This window comes from Cyanistes caeruleus, chromosome 3, assembly GCF_971803275.1.
Source record: "Cyanistes caeruleus chromosome 3, bCyaCae1.hap1.1, whole genome shotgun sequence".
NCBI lineage: Eukaryota > Metazoa > Chordata > Aves > Passeriformes > Paridae > Cyanistes > Cyanistes caeruleus.
The window spans coordinates 60,222,259-60,244,858 of record NC_141703.1 but is presented as its reverse complement, the minus strand read 5'-3'; the positions used below and the strand labels follow the sequence as shown (position 1 = coordinate 60,244,858).

Below are 22,600 nucleotides of genomic sequence, written 5' to 3'. Positions count from 1 at the left end.
AAATAATGCAGAACCAGGAGTAAACAGTGCAATATATTTTATGCCATTTCAAGTATTTATTTTTCCCGAAATAAAAAAAAAGAAAAAAAAAAAGAAAGAGAAAAGGAAGTAGTTTTGCCTTTCAGGAATTAGCCTCTGCAGCATTTTTGGTGGGGGATCAGACTGCTTGCTTGAAGGTTAGCTCCAAGTTTTCAATTGATAGTGCATGCACTTTGTGTGCTTCAAAGACAGATTTAGTGACTTCAGCATCATTTACTATTAAAGGTTAAAAGCTGTTGCTCTTTCTAATCTCCTGCTGCACAGCCAATGTAATTTTAATACTGTATGCTGTAGAAAAGGAAAGAAATGCAATGCTGAAACATTTAAAAGGATATATTTTTCCATCTTTATTTTAAGTTACGAAAGCTGGCTGCAAAAAGCTAGTAAGTGTTTCCAGTCAATGATAGTTTCCTGGCATCAAAAGATTCTGAAAATGAAATGAAATATCCAGCAGGAAAAAAAAAAACCTACACACCAAGAGGAGAAGACAAAGGAAAAAAGAACAACTTGGATTTTCTATATTTATCTCTGTGGTATGTGTATCTGCTTCACTGGGTTGTCAATTTTAATTGGACTGCAACCTACAGTAGTTGGGTTCACACTGGCTCAATTAAAAAATCCTGTTGCTACTTTTTTTCCATATTACCCATAAATAGGAGTATTGTAGGAGTAATAATGTTAACCCCAGTGTCCTGGCAGAATGCCAGCTTAGGTAATTATATTCTGCCTATGGAAATTTCAGTTGCCGATTCAGCTGAATATTTTAGTCTTTATTTTCCATTCCCGATCATCACATTACATAGCACTGCTGTGTATTGCACCCTACCTGTGGCTGAATCACAGTGATGGCTGAACTAAGGAAAAAAAAAATCAGAATATCTCCTCCTAGTAAAAATCTAGACTATTTACAGCACCAAAGTGCAATGTTGGGGTGAGAGTTGCTTGAATTAAGCATTATTTGATGGAAGTATGCATGTACGCATCCATGTGGATGGACTGTACAGATAGTTAATAGCTTGTAGAAACTTTGAATAGTGATGTAGTTATGACAAAGAACAGTGGAAGCATTTTTATAGTCTCACTTAGGGAGATCTTTGCAGGCAAGGTAGGTCAGGGTGAGTCTTTGACTTAAAGAATGGTCCAGTTTGGGAAAAATAATCCTTTAACAGCCTATCTGATAGGATTGCACAAGGACTACTTATCACCTAAGGAAAAAGAAGAGGGACAGTTGAGGAAAAAATGGTGATAGTGCCCTCAGACAAGAGTGTCTGGACATTGTAACTTTATACATCATTTTCTGGAAAGATGTCACTATGAACAGTTTAAGAAAAAATGAAACAACAAACAAACTTCCTCCCCCATGCCCCAAGAACAAAAATCAGGACTAGCCTACTGAAATTGAATCTTGCAGAATGCAGAATCTTGCAGACTTTTATCTGTTTTGAAAATTGCCTATGATGTTGCTGAAAAAACACATGTTTGTCCATAAAATAATCAGTACCTACTTAACTCAGTATTTATTGACATTAATATAAGAAAAATTGAACAAGTTTGTGCTTTGAGTACACCCCCTTCCCCCTGATGGGGCAATAATATCTGGATAAGAATTAAGAACAAGGATTATGCCTGCTTGGAGTGATTTATAAATAAAAAGTACAAAATCAGTAGAACAGTGATAAAGTATAACAGGCATTCATGAGATCAGCAGCAAAGAGACAGAATAAAGGTCAAAACACCAATCTTCTCTTTTGAAAAATCTCTGAAGCCAGGGAGTGTGTTCTGACTCAAAAGGCAGAGATGTATGTTAATTCTCACAGACTTGATGATGATTTGGCACCTACCTGTGACTTATGCCTTGGGGACATCTACAGCTTACAAATAGTCTTGGGTTTTGCTTCATTAGCAAGGAAAATGAAACTGCATTTTTGAATTTGTCAGTCTGCTATTTAGCTTGTATTATCCACACTGTCTCTCTACCTGAGTTTACTGAGCTTATGTAGTGTTGCCTTGTGAACCATCTTCAAATTTTCTCCTGTGGGATTATAAAAATCTCTTTCAGCAGACTGTTTCCTTATCTAAGTCAGAGTGATTATTCTGAGAAGCCTCTTTGAGTTAACTGGAGTTTCAGTGGAACTGGCCACAGGGTGGACAATCATCTACGTGACCAATGATGTGAGTTTTGGCCCAAATATCCTGCTTCCCGTATGTGGTGGTTTTTGAATTCTCCTAAATTTAATTTTTCACACTTAGGAGAGGAACACAGTTGTTTTCATTTTCTGATAGTGATTGGAAGAGGAAAACAAGCTTCAGGGCCAGTGGCAGTTCCCAGGACTGGCAGCATTAGCTCACGTATCCGATCATACGGCAGCGATGCAATCCGTTAGCATACGGTACACGGGGAGCTGTCAGGTCTGTAGCAATCCAATTAAGTTACATGGTTTCTAAAGCTAGATGATTTGAGGAGGCTTAAAACAGAGTTAACACTGTGCTGGCTCAACGGCTTTGTCAATTATCTGGTTGGACGTGCTTGTAGTTCTGCCTGCTGAAGCATGTAGGGTTTTCTTTCTCCCCTTCTTCCCTTAAGCAAGACCAGGGAGACCACATTTAAGAGTTAATTATTTCCCACCTTTATTATTATTTATTGAATGAGAATCCTTATATATATTTTGAAGAGATAGTCATATCACATAGGAAAAATCCCCAACAGAATAAAGGGATTGCATAATGCATTTTTCAGACTTCTTCTGAAACTGAAATACTGAAGTTCTTTTATAATAGCTGAAGTGGCATTAATTTGCATGGAGGTCAGTATTTGACCTTTGCTGTGGGAAGCCTATGTGTTTCTTGTCAAAATCTTTTCCTTCTAACCTTTAGTTTCAGTTATCTGCCTGCATTTCTCTGTGCTGTTCCCATTATCTTTGTATCTGAAATGCGTGAGACAGAAAAGGAAAGTGGCTTTGAGGCATATCTCTCTATTTTTTAAAGCATCTCTCTTTGTGGCAAGTTAATCAAAAGCCCTGTGTGAAGCCCACTCTGAGCTCAGCCCTCCATCCTTCCCAGGTATTCAAGGGCTTGCAGTCAGGTAACCCTGTCACACTCTCACTGCAGGTTCCCCACAAGTGCGTGTGCTTCACTTTTTGTCTAGTAATTTGTACAAGGAGCTGCCTTACCTGCTTTTACCTGTGGGAAACAGGCAAGATGACCATACTGCACAGAAGTCTGCTTCCTTTTAGTCAGAGGGATTGTCCACCCACAGAAAAATTACCTAGCTCCCCCTTGGTGAAAAGCCTGAGGAAAGAAAAGAGTCACTCGCTGAACACTAACAGCACCTGGCCTTCTTCATCTTATTGGGAAATTAAAATCAATTTTAAACAAAAACACTCTGCTGCCAGGCCTGAGAAGCAAAATCACAGTTGTGACAAAATAGATGATAAAATTAATACTGCCTTTACTGGGAACACAATTTCAGCCCAGACACATTGATCTAAGAAATTACCAACTTGGTCTCATCTCCAACCTCAGAGCAGTATGCAGGAGAGCTGGCTGCATCTGTACAGGAGTAAATACAATGCACCGTGTTATGTCTCAGGAAGGGTGAATTACACGAATAAAGGAAAATTCACAAAACAAAGCCAAAGATGGAGGAGCAGAGTGGCTGCACACCTGCTTTGGAGACTCCTAAGCCAAACCCGGCTCTGCAAAGGTTCCTCAGAATTTAACACTACCAGAATTGTTTAATTTTTATACCATATAATGGAGAACACGTCTTCCTCTTGTATGGTGTATCGGACACTGATGGAAAATGAGCTGTTTGTCTCAACAGTTTAGTTGGCATGAGCATTCCCATCAGCTCATGTTTTACACAAAACATTCTGCTAAATTCAGAGGTTAGCTAAGTCTGGCTTTCTGTGAGGAATAAAGCAATATTGGTGCAGATATTGGTGGCTGGTTTTTGCAATGGCTTTTGGAGTGTTGAACCATGGCCTGCTTGTTGCTCAATTGCTCCATTCCATTTTTGGTATCAAGGTATTTATCAATACATGTTGATACATTGCCTCCTAGTATTCTGTTTGCCAGCCAACAGAGCTGACTCAGGAAGACAGACACATGCATGCCTTCCAGTACAGAAATTATGTTCTCAGAACAAATTCAAGTCTTCTGCTGTGAACTTGAGTACAACATCATATGTAGAAAGCAAGAGTTGAAAAAAAAATTAACAAAAATGGCCCATCTGCAGTCACTGGCAAAACTCCCGAGGGAAAACTAGGAAGAAGAATGAGGAAAATTTTTAAATGCAGTTTTCTCTTTTAGTGTGTTTCTAATCTCATTTTCTTGGCTTGTCTTTGTCTTGCTTTGTTATTTGTTGCTAGCCTGCATGTTTTTGAGGCTTTATAATGCTTCATCTTAAGGGGAAACCTGGAGAGCATATTTTCCCTGCTAACAAATAACCTGGATCTTTTTCATCACTGAAGCCAATCAGAGGCGGGAGATTACAGTTGGCGGAGGGCTGAGATTTGCATATTAACAGCGCGGTTATTGAAGAATAGCTGTCTTGCAGTTAGACCAAAATGTGCCCTCCGATTCGCCAGCACCAGCTGCCAGCCAATGCAGATGAGGGATTCAGAGGTCAGATGGGTTTTTCTTGTTTGTTTGTTTGTTTTTAATTTTTAAAGGGAGAAGTGTGCAGTATTAATGATATTAAGTCAGATAGTGAATCCTGCATGCAGGAAGCGAAGAAAGTGGAGTGAACCTGCTTGGCTGTGGCTCCGTTGCGGCAGGGCCGCTGTGCCTTCTTGTTGGCTCCGACGAGTCTCCCTGCCTAATGTATCATATTGTGTATATTAATGTTTCAGCTTTACAATTCTATTTCCATTAGGGGAAGATTGCCCGTGAGCCTCTTAGTGGATAAATAGGAATTTACAGCTTTCAAAAATTCTCTTAAAGCTTGCAGGATCCACAGAAGAAGGAATTACACATGACTATTTTTGAAGCTTTAAAAGGTCCAGAGGGCCTAATTGTGCTCTCAGATATGTCTGTGCAGCTCCGATTGAAGTCTTGGGATATAATGCATGCTTATGCGACAGCTAAAATGGGTCCTTTTTTAAATTAAAAAAAAAATAATCCTTCAGTTATTAAAAAATTAGACTCTAAAGTCTCCAGGGTCAAGCCAGCAACTTCCCAAGAGCTATTCAGAACATAACAAAGTGAAGTCTTGGCTGGAACTCATCTCTGTACCAACCTGCAAATAAAAAAATAAATGCTGAACGTGTTAGTGAAACACGGTAAAGACAGTAATACCTTCTGCAGATTTGTGCATCCATGTTTGTGTGCTTGCACTTGTCCAGGCAGTTCTGTGGCAATGAATGAGGGGACAACCCTAAATTGCAATAATGAAATAACCTTAACAAGTGTTCATTAACATGCTTCATTCAGTTACATTAAACAAGACCAGTACTGGCAGAAGTATCTTCTTTTACCTCTGTTTTATATCAACCAAGGCTTATGCAACTGACAAGAGGAGTGTGGTTAAACCTTGTTTTGTTGTTGTTATCTGTGTTTCTAAGTACAATTGCATTCAGTGTTAGGAGGAAGAAATGGAGAAGCAAATTCAACACAGCCAAAGGCAATACAGTTCAGAAATATATTCAGGCCCTGAAGTTTGTGGTTTTTTGTTTGTTTTTTTTTTAACTAGCCCTTGATTTTGCATGCTAGTTTACAGGTGAAATACAAGTTGTGCATGAGTTTCCCCATGGGATTTCTGTGTGTTTTTCAAAAGGTGCTTGCTTAGGGGTGAACAGGCTTAGGGCCTGGGATTTAAAAGACTGAAAAATGTGTGTTTTACTGTAAAGAACTTAGGAGAGGGTTCCCAAGCTGTAATTATGTCTTACTTTCATCAGGGCTACATTTAACAGAAATTCTTCCAGCAACTTTTTCTTTATTTAGCCATCTACCACGAAAAAGCAAAGCAAGAACCAGTCAGTAAATACGTAATCTACATCTGCACAGCTGGATCAAGAGTGGCTCCTGCTCCTTACCTAAATCAGTGCATTAATTTCCTTATTTTGTCCTCCATGTGTGTCCTTGTGTTGCTCGGTATAATATGTGTCAGTATTATTTGTTGTCACTTCTCAAACTAAAGCTGTGACACTAACCCTGCCAACTGAAGGGAAAAAAAACTACGCACAGAGGCAACACAAGCCAGTATTGTTTAAATCAGATGAGCCCAGTGGTGTGGAAATTGCTTCTGTTGCATAAGTGTGCTCACTGGTAGACCCAAACTGATGGCTGGTAAGCATATATAATTAGCTCAACACCTGTGGATGTAATTCTATACTGCTTTGGTGAAAGAAGTTCTATAGAAAATAATAGGCAGGAGATCTTTCTATCAGATTTTCTTCCTACCCCTAGAAATCACAGCGGCTGTGTGCAATATTTAATACTTGATGTTAGTTTCAGCCACAACCACTTTTCACTTGCCAACTAGTCGCCACCTAGAAGTGTGCGGAAACACATTGTAAATGAGCATACAAAGGCTTTCTCCGGCACTAAATCACAGCCATCTCTACAGAGGAAAGGGACGGCTTACAGCAGCCCTGCATGGTAATTCAGGCCAGGAAAGAAGAAGGTTTTTCCCTTTCAAATAGCAGGAAGAGTTCATATTAGCCAGCACTGTCCTTGAGAGCAGAAGTGCAGCTGCAAAAGCCTTCTTTAACTCTCTGCTGAGACAAGGCATTCAGCAACCTCTCTGGGAACAGCGCTTTGCTCTGGGAAGCACTTGTAGCTGCCAGCACCCCCGGGCCCAGCGCCTTGTCCTGGGGAGAGCTGTCCTCGGCCGCCTGCTCCACGGCTTCTCGGATATGAAGGTGAGGTTAGATGCACTTGCCACACTTGAGGGTTGTCTCCTGCCAGGGAGATGAATAAGCAGAAAACCAGACCCTAGCTAAGAGTGTTCCCTAAAAGATGCTGGTTCAAAGCCACGGCTAAATCTCGCAGGTAAGACACGCAACTACTCCTCACGGGAGGACTCCCAAAGAAAGCACCGATCAGCTCATCAAGCTGCACAGGATGCTGTGCTTAGCACCCGGGGCGTTTGAGGTGGGAAAAACTTGCGGCAGGATGCTCAGCTTGGGGTGCCTGGAGCTCGCACCCCTCCCGCCGCAGGGCCCGCTCCCCGCCGCCCACCCGCGGCCGGCTCCCCGCCCCTCCGGCGGAGCGGGCCGAGCTCCCGGCGGCTGCGGCGGGTTTCACCCCGCTTCGAGCGGCCCCAGCGCCCGCCCCAGGGGCCGCGCCCGGCACCTCCCCGGCGGGGCCGCTGTCCCCGGGACGCTGTGACGGCTGTGCGCTCCCCGCCCTTCTCACCGCCCCTCTCCCCTTTCCTCCTCCTCCTCCTCTTCCTCCTCCTCCTCCTTCGGGAGCCTTGCCTCCCCTGCACACCTGCCTTGCCATTTGTCGGCGGCTTTGCTAGGAGGGGAGAATTTTCCCTCGGTCCCTTGCAGCATCCCTCCCCGGCACACACACACACACACACACACACATATACACACGCTCGCTCTCACAGCCGGACGGGCAGAAGCACCGCGCTGCCTGTGCCTCGGCGGCCGCCGCCTCTCCGCACCCCGGCCCCGCGCTCCCCGCCGCCGCGGGGCGTCCTCCGCCTGCTGCAGCGCCGCCGGGCCCGGCAGCCGCCGAAGGGGGGCGGCGGCGGCGGCTCCCGCTGCTCCGCGGCCCCGCACCGGCAGCGGTAGGTAGGTACGGCGGTCCCGCGGCGGCAGCCCGCCCCGGGCGGCTCCCGGCGCTGCGGAGGGACGGAGGGAAGGAGGGAGGGGAGGGCGGCGGGAGCGGGGCGAGACGCGCTGCCCCAGCCCCGCCGGCGGCGCTCGCCTCGCCCGGCTCCTGCTCCGGCTGCGCTCCCGCGGGGCCCCGCGCCGCCCCCGCCGCTGCCCGGCGCCCCCCGGGCACCGGCTCTTCCCGGTGAGTCTGAAAGTTTGCTCTCCTGGGCGCCTGGTGTTTGTTGTTGTTTGGGGTCCGCCTGTTTAGGCTGGGCTTTTATTTTCCCATTCCAGCTAGCGGGCTATTTATTTATTTATTTTTTCTTTTCTTCCTTTTTTTTTTTTTTTTTTTTTTTTTAATTGCAGTCGCTGCTGCAGCGCGGGTAGACCGGGGCTCCCGCGCCCGGCGCTGCCCCCGCCTCGCTGGGCAGCCTCCCCCGGGGCACACGCGTGGGCAGGCGGGCAGCGCACCCAGGGCGGCCGGAGCCGGGGTCCCTCCCGCTGCCCCCCTTCCCTCTAAGAGCTGGGTGGCTGCGGCTGCGAGCTCGCCGGCAGCCCCCCTGCAGTTGGCAGAACAGTTTTTGGTGGCAGCTCAGGAGGAGACTGTCCCATCCCTCTCCTGCTTCTCCTCGTTCCCTGAGAGAGTGTTTTAAAACAGGTTTCTGTGAAGCTGTAGGTGACAGGATAGCGGTGTCACCGAGAGCCGTGCTCCGTTTTGTAACTAGCAGTGTTACTGTAGCGGGGTATCAGCTGGGGAACAGCCGTATTCGACCCTGATCAGGAGAGGGATTGGTTGTGGGTCATGTCCATCTTCCGCTGCTTTCATCTAATTGCTAGAAGTAGCTTGCTGTTGTTTGTGGTAGAAGAAGCTCGCTTGCATTTTACTCTTTTGTTCTTTGATTCTAAATGTGGTTTGGTGGGGGCTCCTAGTTTCTGATAGGAAACTATCAGAAACTATAGAGGTTGAAAAAATTAATCTCTGAGCAGGAGAGGCAAGAAGCTTTCAGCTCCTTCCCATGAACTATGTATTTTCTATGTTGTGTGTTGTTGCTTCTTTTTCTTTTCCTTATCACTGGGAGTTCTGCTGTAATGTCTCAAAAGCTTTGATTTTTTTTTTTTTTTTTTTTTGCAATGAACCTAATTCATTTTTTTTTCTCAAATTTAAAATGGAGTGATAAAATGCATAGGCGTTAATAAGTAAGTTGAAAGGATTTTGCAATAGCGCGTGTTGTGCATGGTGTGAAATTGTAGATATACATAAAAGAATAATAACTACTCTGCAGGTTTTCTTTTAAACCTTCTTCTCTGTGACTTTGTGCTGAACTCTCTTCATCTGTCTCTCAGCTTTTAAGTCTGATTGTTTTTTGCAGTTGAGGTCTCCTGTCATGTTGTGGGAATTGCATTGGTAGGCACCCACATTTGCCTCATAATCTTTTATTCTCTTATTTTGCAAAGACTTGCCACGGTCAAAAGTACATGAAATTTGCTATTGTGGCTTTCAATTTTAGATCTCTTTTCCTGGTGCTTTTATTCATTTCTCTGTTTGATAATTTATTTATTTATATTACAACCGAAGAGGGAGAGGGAGAGTAGGGAATTGTTTCTGACTCTTCTGTCTGTCCAAATGTACAAGAAAAAAAAAATAATAGAAAGATTATGTAAAGAAATAAAAGCACTGGGACAACCTAGATCTGAATTCCAAGAACAAGAATTACGGTGGCATGTGTGCTTGCCCCCACCAGGCGTTCTGCAGCATGTGGTATTTACAGAACTTGCAGTGTACAGTAGCTCTCCAGTAGTAAGAGAACGCTTTGTATCCTTGGAAGTGAAAGAGTCTTTGACAAGTCAGCAAAACTATAGATACAGTCAAGGAACGCTGATACACGTGTGAGTGTGTGCATGTATAAATATCACCAGATTGCCTGAGTTCATTTTCTCTCAGTATAGTTTGTCTTCCTCAGCCTGGAATATATACATACTTTCCCCAGAATTCTGAGGCATTTTTTTACTTCTCTTCTCTGTGTGCATGTGTTTTAATGTTAGTCTTAATCTCACTGTAAAATATAAAATAATCCAGTAATAGATTTAGAAGACTTTATTGCCAGGCAAACCAGGCAATAGATCATGAAATCAGACAATAGTATTTTGTTTCCTAGCAACCCCCTACTGCAAACAGAAAACAAAACGGTGGTGGATGCTTCCACATCATGATAGCTATATGTCGAAATCCCCAAGTAGTAGATACTGAAGTACTAATTGCATAGGGAAACTCACTCCTATTTGTTTCAGCTACTTTGTTAATATTTTCCTTTTGTGAGAAAGATTTGCTGGGGTAAATGCAGTTAAATTGTTTAAATTTCACTCTGGTCTCTTAATAATAATGTCTGTTAGAATGAAGAGGGCACAAAATTAAGTAGAATTTTTGCCACTAAGAATGATTTTGAGTTTTCTGTTCTTATTGCAGGACTGTTTCTAAATCTGTGCAATTGCAGACCCTTGAAAATCAGATATATTATCTCTTTTATCCAACATCCAATATCTTTCTGGATTTTGTGTTGTTAATCATCCTTTAGTTTTGTGTTATAAAACTATGTTTATTAGAATGTATTGGAAGAAAAATCTTTTGTGGCTCCTAGGAATGGGAAGTAAAATCTAAGTGCCTCTTTGCCATGTTTACATTCTTGGCACTCAGTTCAGCACTTCCAAGGAATCAGTGCTATCACAGTGCAGCAGGATTGGGTCCTAAGCCATCATCTTTCTAAAAGAGCTTTTGATAATGCAGTAATTCCCTTAGTTAAAGTGCCTGAGCACTGAAATGGCATCTCGACCCTGAATCAATCTGGGATGCACTTTGTGCACTGCCATCTATCTGAAAAAATCCATTAGTGCAAGCTGGAGATCTGACCTGGGATGGGTGCAGGTGTTTGAGCTCTGGAAGCTGCTGGAGATGCTGAGCTGGAAAAGGAAGGTAAATAGGAAAAGGAGGTGAGCAGGCACAGATGTGTAGCTGTATGTACGATGCAACAGAGAAGTTTCTATGCTTTTGTCTCTCTTTTATAGGAGAAAATGGCAAAAAGGTGTTTGCCGAGTTTTACTTGCAAGTCTTCACTATCCAGCAGTATTTACAGACATCACACAGTGAACTGAAACAGAGGCAGTTTTCCTATTGGTTGCATCAGTGATTCTGTGAAAGTGAAAATATTATTCCAGTCTGGGAAACTGTAAAATCACAAGGAAAATTAACTGTAGGGAAAGATAGCAAACTTAGTCATGTATGCATTATTGAACAATATTCACGCTAGGCATGGGAAGGGTGTTCTCTGAGTGACTTAGGGGTTCACAGAATTATTTAAGAGATCCCATGTGCAGTCACAGACAATTTATTTATATTGCCTATAGGTATTTTCCTGGTTCATCTCAAGTACTGAGGTACAAAAGGGTTACAACAGATGCCACTTGAATAAAAAGGCTTGAAGTGGAATGGTCAGAGTATTATAATTCTGATAAATATCTATGAGCAGTTACTTTCTTGTCTGTATTTGAAATCACACATTTTAGTGCCGTAGCATGTGTGGATGGTTTAGTTTAGAGCATGCTAATTGAATTTTGGAAGGCTTTATGGATTGAGAGGAAGTAGTCATTTTCCAATTTTTCTTCTCCGTTTCTTTCTCAGATGGCACTACTCCCAAAACTTGAGTCTTACAATTAGGTAGTCCACAGATGAAGCTTGATATGGCTGACTAATTGCAGTCCCTGCTTTGCCTCTGCCTATGTTTGCCAGGCAGCAGAATGAAAGGAAGCAAATAAAACAAAAAGTACAAACAAAAAACAAAGGGGAGAGAAGTATTCTGTGTATAAACAACGGAAGACATTTGGAAGTGATTTTAGATACTCTCCATGAAAATCCTTTTACACCAACTGCATTTTTTGCTGGTGGTGAATGTAAAGCTTCTGTCTGCTGTAATGTGGGTTGGCCACTGATGGAGACGGCCAACCCATGATCCTAACCAAAAACCTTCTTCTCCCTTCTCTCCACTAAAGATCATCTTAAATGGAACAGTGAGTTATGTCTATTTCATTTAAAGGTGTTCAGGAGACAGGAGTAAAGAAATGAAAAACTTTGTTCTCTCTCTTCAACTGCACAATGATGGTTGGGGCTAATGTGCTATCAGGGAATGTGCTGCGTATCTTGCTGAGATACATAAGCCTTTCCAAATTTTTCACAAGGCTTTCTCTTATTATTGTTTTTCAAAGTGGGTACTGAAGTAATGAGAATATAGAGATAACTTACTGCGTGTTTAAACCTATAGGCTTCATGATTACTGTACTGAGGGATATTTACTTAGGTATTTATCTCCTGTCTTCTTTTAAGAAGAATGATGCCAGTTTTGGACTCTCTTGAAGCTTTTTTATTTTTTTTTTTTGTTTAAATCCTGTTACCTTAAATCACTGTGCTGTCAATTCTTGCCAAATACAGAAAGTAGAACCATCCCAGTAATTATGGAAACTGAGGATTTGGTTCAGCCGAGCACTGACTTGGACACACAACTTTTCTTTTTTTTATGTGTGTGCTTAAGCTCATCTCTACTTGCTGAGTTCAACTGTGTTTAAGAAAGTGGTGAAAGTTAGGCATGTAATTAAATGCTTTGTCGAATAGGACAAAACCTTTGATACTGATGTCTTTGATTTGTTGTAAACAGAACTTCAGGACAATTCCTCCAGGATAGCAGAGTGAAGGGAGCAAGTAGTGGGAAAAGGCAAGTTCTTGGGGCAAGGGGTATCAAATCAAGAATTTACTGGTGGGTGAGTGATGCTAGGAAGGGATTGAGAATTAATAAATGAGTCTGGAATGGGATTTGATTACAGAAGATCATGGTTTGTGCTTGAGCTATCAAGAAAAAGATACCATTTTGGCAAACAAAGAGGTGGGATTCCATTTTTGTAAGAATCTGTTGTGAGCACATGTGAAAACTGAATATCAGCAGGAAGATATTGACAATTTGATTGAAGCTCAAAGAAGAGCAACAAAATACTCACAGGTCTGGGGGAACTAGCTTGAAGGGAAATATTCAAAAATAGACATCTCTAGTCTGGTACTGAATATGGGAAGATGGGTTAGCTACGTGTCTGTTTGAAATGTATTTCAGTCATAGCAGTCAGATTTTTTTTCTGCCTTCTGTGAGAGAATACTTAGGACTAAATGGAGAGATTGAGGAAATATAAGTTTAAGATGAATTCTGGGCCAAAACTCAGTAATAGAAAAAGGCATTGTAGCCTATATTAGTATGTTTGTAGTGCAAGCCCCCCACGACTCTTTAGATGTTTAAAATAAGAATAGGCAAATTGTTGGCAGGTGTACTGGAGAAGGCAATCCTGTATTTTCAAGGAGATGAAGTACAAGACCTAACAGCCCCTTTTCATGCTTCTGTTTTGTTCTAGTTTCAGCTGAAGGTTGCAGGAGGTCAGATCCCAGGCTGGCCAACCTTGACTTGGTTTCCAGAGCTGAGGCGGTTGGGTTTTGTGCTTTTGTAATGCAGGATTCAGAACAGGGTCATCATGTGGGCTCAGGCTGAGTCAGTGATGGGATGGTGGATGTATGAGGATTAGCTACAGTAGGCTTTTTAGTAAACAGCTGTAGGTTATTAATTTGTTTTTCCTTTTGGAAATGATGAGCATCTCATGTGTAGAGGGCATAGAGGTGACAGCTTCCTCTTTCTTGACAGTTTCTGCAGCATATTTTTTTATCATTTGAGGACACTTACTGCCATTAGGTGCAATGATGGATAGCAGGTACTGCTCCTTTCTTCCTGTGCTCTCATCATGATGCCCTGATCTCTGCACAGCTGTCTCCTGTGATCTGGCTAGTCACTGTGCAGTGCAAGTCCTGATGACCACTGCCACCAGTGGTGTGTTTTCTGGAAGAGACTGAGAAAAGGGGAGAGACATAGAGATGGCCTTTCCAAGGGTGTATTGCTTTAAATGTCTCCATCATCATCTGTATAAACTGGAGAAGACTTAGTCAGGGAATGTGCAGGTTCAAGGTATAATGATGGCTTTCTTGTGGAACCTTTTCCTGGAATGAAGTTAATACACTGGTTTATTGCAATTCATGTTACTCGAAGCAAGCATTCAGAAAAAAAATGTTCTGCAGACTGATATCATCAGGGAATGTTTTCCAACAGCCATGCCAATTGCAGAGGAGGAGGTGGATTTCCCTCTGCTGCGCTTTATGGATACCTGACAGCCAACTGTTTAAACAAGGCCTATTTTGGTAACCATAAGGTAAAAACAAGTGATTCAGAATAATCCTTTTTAGCATGTTAATGATTAAAACAGTAATCCTGCAGGAATATCACATACAGGGGAAGGCTGATCTAGGGTAGAGCTGGTTGGTGAGACTGACCTTTGGTTTATGTACCTGACAGTGCAAGAAAGGAGTGCTTTGAAGTGGTGGAAGACAGGTTTAAGTCTTCTGCGTGCAATATAATGTGGAAAAATTTGGTCTGTCTTATTAAACCAGTTCACTCCCAATACACTCCAGGTGTATTTGGTTCTATAGAAATCCTCGAGAGGTAAGCCAGGTTCAGTCTTTTCTGGTGCTTGTCTCTGGGAGTTGGTGGATAGATTGGTGATGGAGGGCTGAGAAGAGGTTCATTTTGAAGGGATGAAATTGAAGGAAGTTTTTTAGGCAGAACATAAGGATTTAGACTGAGGTTGATTACTAATGCATTGCTTCTGCTAGAGGGACAGTTTTTTTTGGGATGGATAATTTGTTGGTAGATGGATAAGTCAGATAAATAGAACCCATACAATTGATCAAGTAGATCAAACTTAGTAGGTGCTGGTAATCAAATTGTGTAGATTGGTTTACTTAGAATTATTTGTGTATGTTAATAACACTCTTCTGTGTCAACGTGTCTAAGATCAGGCTTGTTGGATGGGATAGTTTAGACTGAAAGGTACTGTGTAAGTGTAAGATTATTATCTTCCCTTTGCAGGAAGAAGCTAGGTTAACAGTAATCTTAATTACAACTTGTTTCTGTTAATAGATCTTTATTTTTAGCGTTAAGTTAAATGAGGCTTTAAAGTGCTTTTATACAGGTACTTTTAACATAGTGTTACCATTTAGGATGTGGGGTTTGGTAGACTGGATCTTGACAGTACTTGTGGAGGAACAATTTCTCCATGTCCAGAGTGGATAATATATGACCATTCTGGTATGGCAGGTTCTCTCTGTGTAGGTTTTAAAGGGACCTGTGCCCTACACACAGTGTAAAAATGCTTCAGGACATAACAGCTCTGCCTGGGGTAGAATACAGTGAGGATTTAATAGTATTTTTAACAATTCTGTTTAGATTTATTCATTCCTTTTAGGAAGTATTTTGTCAGGGAAGCAAAGAAGAAATGAAATAGAAGGAGCTGATAAAGGCGTGGGGTGAATTTAGGGAGGTGGATTGCAATAACCAGAATGAGAACATGCTCTTGGAACGAGCACTGGTTCTTCTGCCCTTATAAGAAGTATTTCAGCAATGACAAATAAGTTTGTTTCATCTGAAAGCAGCAGATTGCCTCCTAATATTTTGCTGGTCTGACATTCTGTGAAATTGTGTTATATCCTAATTCAGTGGCTGCTCTGTATATAGAATAAGAGCTTGCTATTTTCTACCAAGTGAAGCATTCCCTCTCCTTCTGCAGTGGTAGAGGTATTTTGGTGTTAGAGGTCCATGGGGTAATCTCTTCTGATGACTCCTGATAGATGTTGGCACGACTCAGAAGAGAGAGTTGTATTTTCTGAATAAGCAATCTTATTAGAGTTTTTCTCAGAGGTGGGACCTTTGCTTAGCAGTGAGATCTGCTGAGATCACAGCACAGGGTGGTAAGGTTACAGACACATCAGGGGGTGGCTGTGGTCCTCTTCTGGCAGATATGGATGTGAGCAAGCACTCTGGATTTACTAGCTGTAAATGGGTGGTCTGTTCATGCATCCTTATGCCTCTCATGCACACGCCCTTCTGGCTGCTACTGTCTTCAAGGCAGAGCATAATGTGGAAGTACTGGTGACAGGCTATTCCATAAGAAAGCTGATGATTTAAAGATCCTGGAAAGTACGTTTGATTTAGAATCTTCTATATGTTGTCTTTCCATTAGTTTGCCTAAAATGAGCATCTCTCTGGTTAATTTAATTTTAGCAAATGAAGGTACCCTTGGCCATTTTTTTGGTTCAAGTTTATTTGTATCTTCAGAGTAAGAGGAAATACCATTTGTGCTGATGAATCATTTTCTGCAGTGTAATCTCCCATTTCATATGAACCAGAGAGCCATTACCATTTATTTCATTGACAGCCTGTGAGGGAATATACCATTTCAGTTCCTAGAGGGACCTGGGTGCAACTTGAGCAAGAGCCTCAGTGTGCTGTTGCCAATCTACTTAGCTACACAGTTTCTTGCCAATTCTGTAAGCTTAACACTATTACATAAAAATATGTGAAACCAGGTATGGTGCATATGTCATTAGTTGGGTTTTTTAAGTTTTATTTTTCGTGATATGTTTGCTTAACTTCTTTATCATTTTACAGAACAGATGTAATGTGTAGTTTGTACTGTTTCCTTTACAAAAGAGAAGGGAGCTGTAAATTTACCCTATGAAGGCACTTATTTACATTTTTTTAAGTAAAGGAGGCTGGAAAATTGGAATTTCTTTTTCAGTTTCTTAGAAAATACTAAGGGAGATTATATAACTGCATGAAGTCTCTGGGGAAAAGGAAAAAGAAGCCTTGCTGATAATGAAAGAACCAAGTAGCTGCTTAATGCATGCTCTTCATGGAAAGTGATGAGAAGGGAGACCTGCACCATCAGACCAGGCTTCATTTGCTCAAAGCTGCGAGTAGGTAGCACATCCGATGGGCAAATCTGTATAAGGCCAGCTTGCTGGTCTGACACCTATCTTTACCTTTTCCACATTAACAAAGTTGATTCTGTTTGGTGTTATATACTATATATATAAAACAGAAATTATAAAAGTAATAATTTTCAGGCTCATCTTGCCCAAGAATCGAGGGAGTAGTTTGAAGCAAGTCAGTCAATTCACTGTAATCCATCAGTTCTTCTATACCTCAAGTATAAATACTGCATGAGTAGCTAAGCAGAAAGGACTAGTGGTCATCTTGAAATGATGAAGAAAATAAGTTTATCTTGATTCTCCATTATCAGACAAGCTACCTGATGAAAGTAAATATTGAATTGAAAGCAGAAGGTTGAATTTGGTAATTCTGAAGATGAGACCCCTGGCATCATTGAACTACAGCTTCAACCTTGATAGCTTCAAGCTTGAATACAACCTTTGCATCATTGAAGTACAGCTGTGATGATCACTGAAGTCACTGTTCTAGGTTTCAGTGGCACTTCAATGTAATTTTGTTGTAGAGGAATAATTTTGTTATTGGGGGGACAAAGAGCAAGAGCCACTCATGTTTTAAACACGAGGAAAATGAAGACTTCAGAGTTGGTGGGAAACCTCCTTTCATGCTAATACAAAATGAGCAATACAGAGTGAGATGTAAGTCTGCACGTACTGCCCTTTCAAAGACATTTTAATTCACTAGTTCGCTGTTAAACCGATGATGGGAAAGGGCAATGCAAAACTCAAAACCCAAACCTAAATGAAACAGCACTTCTGTTAATGTGAAGTGTTTAGTGAATATGAAAAGTGTTCAGAAAGTGGCTAGGAGCATCCATGCAAGACAAAATGCAGACCTTTGTAGTGCTCCCAGCCATGTCTCTAAGGGATGCCGCGCGATGGCTGTACAACAAGGAGGCATTCTGTAAGTGCCTGAGGAGCAAGTGTAGTAGTAGCAGAAACAAACTGAAATGAGAACTTTGAAGGTAGGTTTGTCCTGATGTTGAGTTCATCTTGGTGAGAGAGAACTGTCTGTATGATTAGAAGTTGGCTGGAAATGAAAAAGAGTATATATGCTTCCTTCCTTCAGTTACTCATGGACATCATCTGAGGAAGATCTTATTTTCACTTTTGCCTCTACTATGTGGTCCTCAATAATGAAACTTTGTTTAAACAGAAGTTGAATGTGACTTCCTCAAGGACGTTTTATACTGCATGGTATAAATATAATTATTTTATATTTTTATATAAATATAAAAATTCCCCAGAGACTCCCCAGGGAAGTGGAAATCTTAGGAAGGCATGTAATGATGGTTTCAGAAGGATTTCCAGCAGCTACAGCCCGATGGTGCTTCAGTTCAGATGGAAACTTTCTTCACCTAGCTTGGAAATAACTTGACATCAGATATCTGAGAAAAATATTGAAGGAGCTCTCAGTAGTTATACAAACTGAATTGCAAGATTAAATATTTTACGTGAAGATGGAGGACAGGAAGAAGTCTGACCTACGAAAAAAAAGTCCACAATGCCCACAGTGATTAGAGTAAAAGTAATAGACTGAATATGTTGCAAGAAAAAAATAAGTTTAATAAGTTTTTTCTAGTGGCAAGGATGCAGAGGGTTCCTAGCATGGATTGTGTGAACAGTGTGGGGCTTTATCAGTTGGGGTCTTTATCAGTTGGGGTCTTAAAGAATTTGATAGCTGTAACTGTGTTGCCTTGAAAGAATGCAACTGATCCTGTTGCATGGTTGTTTCCAGCTTTTTTTGTCTGTGATTCTCACCAAGCCCTACAGTGAGTGGGATAACAGGAAGTGAGACAGTCAGAAGGAACATGGTTTCCTAAGTTAAACTGAAATCCAGATGATCAGTCTGTTACCCCTGTTTGTGTCAGAGCAGTGGAATATTTAGCATTTGAGTTGTAGGAGACGCAGGCAGTTGAACGTGGATGGTTGAGGCTTGAAAATTTTCTTCTCTGTCCAGCTAAGTGTGGGGCGTTTTTCCATGCTGCACAGTTAGGCTTGAGACATTTTGATAAATTCACTTTATCATGCATGATCCCATGCTAACACAACTTGAGGTTCAAACCTGGCTGGTGTAAAAACATGAAACAAGAATAGCTAGAGAGAAAATTAATTTGTCTTCAAAAAGCTTATGTAACTGTTTCCCAAGTTGTTAAGACGCCCCTGAAAATGAACTAAAAGAATGGTAGATCTTACTGTCTAGAGACTTACTACTCAGCTACTGTGGTTTTGTATATTTTGAGTTGTATGCTTTCAGTTTTGGACTGTGTTAGAGGAATAACCATGTTACAAAGTTAGTTTGGTAGTCTGCGGTTTGTGTTTTTCGTAGTAAATGCTTTGTGGACTTCTTGCAGTGTTTCCAGTGGCTGTCTTCAGTCAGAGGAAGAAAGTTGCCTGAGGTCTGGGAAGCATGTGGGGAAGAGACTAAGGGTCCATTAGAGCCTAGTTTCTGCTTTTCTCCAGATGTTTGCTCCATAACTAGTAGTAAAAGTAGCACGTAGACCAATAAAAATAACGTAGTATATTAGAAGTACAAGAATACGAGTTCTTTTGGCAGGGAATATTGAACTCTCCTAGAGAACAAATTAGTTCCTGTGCATTATGTGTTCATGGAGGTTTACATGAATAACGATTCAAACATTCTTTTAAGATGTATGGGGCCAGATTCAAATCCCCAGTGATTTAAATTTTGAGTAATTCAAAAGATATTTATGAGTTATACTTCAATAACAGATTACAATCTGCTTCTTATTCTGTAGGATTTTAATAAGGTTATAAAAAGGAAATTCATCTTCATTTTCCAAATGTGTAACAAGTTACATAATTAATCCAATATTGTCTTCATTCTGGAGGAGGCTGTTTAACTTGAATTTCTCTGTCAAATACCATGCAGACAAGCTCATGTGGTGGTAACATTAACTAATGATAGAGTTATCCAGATATGTAGTTCTGTCATTAACTTGAATTGTTTTCAGTAGAGAAAGAACACGTTTCTGAAGAGAGGAAAGCATGCTATTTTTGCAGCCACTATGCAATTAGCTCATATAACCCCTGTGCTCGTCATGCTTTGTGTAAGATCCAGGGTGACCAACTGTAGGTCATTTATGTGAGAACAAAGACCCTGGGGCTGAGAGAGAGTTTATTAAGATAATACTGTGGTGTGAAGATCAACTGTCACAGCAGTTGCCACTGGAAGTGTGTCTCTATTTACTGAATGCTTGCATAAATAAGAGTTGCTTGAGTTGGGATATTTTGAGTATTAAAGGATGGGGAAAATAATCAGATAAATGGTGGTGATGTGAGCATGGAGCCGACCTCACCTTGTTTTTTGCAGGTTCTCCTTTACTGCTGATGGCTCCGTGGATTTTCTGATGTGAGGTTGAGTGCCTGGAATTTTAACCATGGGAGGTTTATTATTTTTCTCCTTTAATCATCCACTTATTTTCATTAAAATGAAGGGATCTCTGGCAGTTTTGGCCACTCTTAACAAATGTCACCCAAAGTTGGCAAAGTAAAGGGAAGAGAAACAGATGAAGTTGCAGGCAGAGAATCATTTAAGATTCATTATCAGGAAGTAGGGCTAAAAAGTACTTTTCTCAGATGTTTCTCTTTCCACATAGAAAAAAGAAAAGTTTAATTGAATTCTTTCATCCATGTCAAAGAGTACAAAGTGTGTTGTCACTTGCTGGTGACTCAGTGTATTTGTCACTGGGAAGTCCACAGCAATGTGCTTTCTAAATGGTTTATGAAAAATGGACATAAAATCTGTTTAAAACAAAATAAACTTGTTGCTTTTATCTGTTAAAGCAAAACAAAGCTGCTCTTGTTTGTAGACTACTGGATGACCTTAGCATGTGTATAATGGCACGTCTGGTGCACTAACCATAGTAGGAGAAGCAAGGGCTTTGTCACAGTGCTTCATAAAGCGTTTTCTGTGTACATTTTTCTACTAAAAATCTTTGATAATCTGTCGTTAAATATGAAAGCTTCTTATTTCAGCTTTACAAGAACATCAGATTCTTCCCTCTGAACCACAAAGAAAACTCCATGCTTAAAATTCAGTTTTGCAAACCCTTCCCCCTTCTTGAAACATTCATATGGAAATACACCATCAACTGTGAAATTCCCTAGCAACCTTAACAGCCCAGAAGAAGAGATCCAAACCCCAGGAATACTCAGCTCTCAAGAGCATTTGTACTGTCTTTTGTTAATATTCATTGTATTCTAATAAGTGATTAGAGAAATTCTTTTGAGGGTCTCTCCCATTTTTTTCTCTCCATTCCAGTGGTTGTTTTGTTGGAACAGTGCAATATTCCCACTGGTGGGAAGTGGAACCCAAAGGTTCTTACCATGTCTCCTAGAAAGCCTTCAAAAATCCACTTCATGGTGATTCCTTTGCTAATTTCTTTGCCAGTCCATATATATATATATATATATATTTAATTTTTATTATTTTTTTTTGTGATGAGTAAGTCTTTGACAGCTGATAGAGGAATTATTAGTACTTTATAGAATAATAAATTGCTTGCTAACTCAGCTTAGGGAGAGAAGTCATTCCTTCATATACATGGTGACAGTAATATGTAGTATCTTGATGGGTTTTCTACTGCCTAATTCTCTTACCTAGTCAAGACTAGTCATCTTTACAAATCCAGAGCTGATGCTATGGTATGCAGTATCTCAGGTGTCTCAGAGCAGAAAATCATTCAGGTGTTGCTTCAGCTCATCCTTAATCCCACAGGACCTGAGAGGTTCTGGCAGAAGAATCCCACTGCTTGTTGAAGACAGGGCTGAACCCTAACATGAAATCTAATGAAACTTCTTTAGTCAGTGAAATGAATTCCACTTACTTTTGTTCCAGCTCTGGTTTCTAGAGTAATTTTTGGGAAGGAATGTAGAGTTGTGGTTGTTTGTATAGGTTCGTTTGGTTTGTTTGTTTGTTTGTATGGGCTTTTTTTGATCAGTTGATTTTGAGGCTTTTTAAAATTTTAAGCGGTCACTTCTGTATGCCTATCTCTCTATCACTTTTTGTCTTCTTTCATTTGTGTAATCCTCCTTTCTCCTTTCCTTTATGTCTGTCTGTCCCATGTATTTTTTACCACAGCCTCTCTGTCTTTATATTTCAGCTGTGTTATTTTCTGTTTAATGCACTGTTTTCCCTATTGCTTTCCTTTTCTTTTCTCTCTTCATCCTTTTTACTTGCTTTTCCCACTGTTTTATATTTTGTAGCTCTGTCCTAAAGATTCTAATTAATTTATTTCTTCAGGGATAGAATTGTAGACTACTCTAGATTTCATTTTTTGTATCCTGTGCAAGTGATAGAAATGTGCACATGTAATAGGAAGCAAAGGTGAGTAGTGGATGTAGCCCAGCAGCGCTATATGGCCTCCCTTAATTTATCTTTGTTCAAAGGCTTAGAAACTCAAGTTTCTCTCTTGAGTTGAGGGCTTGGGTAGGCTTTCCTATCACCTTGCTCTCAAAAGTAATTTTCTAATAGTAGTCTCTGTTTTGCTCCTTGTATTATATATGATCAGTAGTATAAGAGGCTACCCATGCCTGTTGAAGTGTAATAGTTTTGTACAGTTTGTCCAAATGTCCATGTTTTTGCACAAAGAAAGATTTGCTTTTATATAGGAATCCTTAATCTGAAGCAGTTGATCCAAAGACAGGGAAATTTGTACCATACAGTATATTTAATTATTTTTTAAGTGGGCAAGTCAATTTGAGAAATGTGGTTATGTATTGCCAAGGTCCATTATCTTAAATGTTCAAGAAACAGTCTCACATGTCTTAAGTATCAAAATTTGAGTGTGAAATAGGTAGCACTATTGGAAAGCTCAGTGAGTGGTGAGTCAAAGTAATTAAGAGAAAGCAA

General features: G+C 40.8%; 1 protein-coding gene across 6 annotated transcripts in view; it reads left to right on the top strand.

Annotated features, from left to right (window-relative positions):
* The first annotated feature begins 7,483 nt into the window (after window positions 1-7,483).
* ENOX1 (ecto-NOX disulfide-thiol exchanger 1) overlaps window positions 7,484-22,600 on the top strand; it is a 352,618-nt gene continuing 337,501 nt past the window's right edge. For 3 of the 6 annotated variants that reach the window (XM_086881228.1, XM_086881231.1, XM_086881230.1), the window contains exon 1: window positions 7,706-7,784. The gene's annotated coding sequence lies outside the window, so the exon portion shown is untranslated. Of the gene's footprint in view, window positions 8,011-22,600 lie in introns of all 6 variants that reach the window. The other 3 variants (XM_086881222.1, XM_086881220.1, XM_086881221.1) reach the window with 3 other exon arrangements.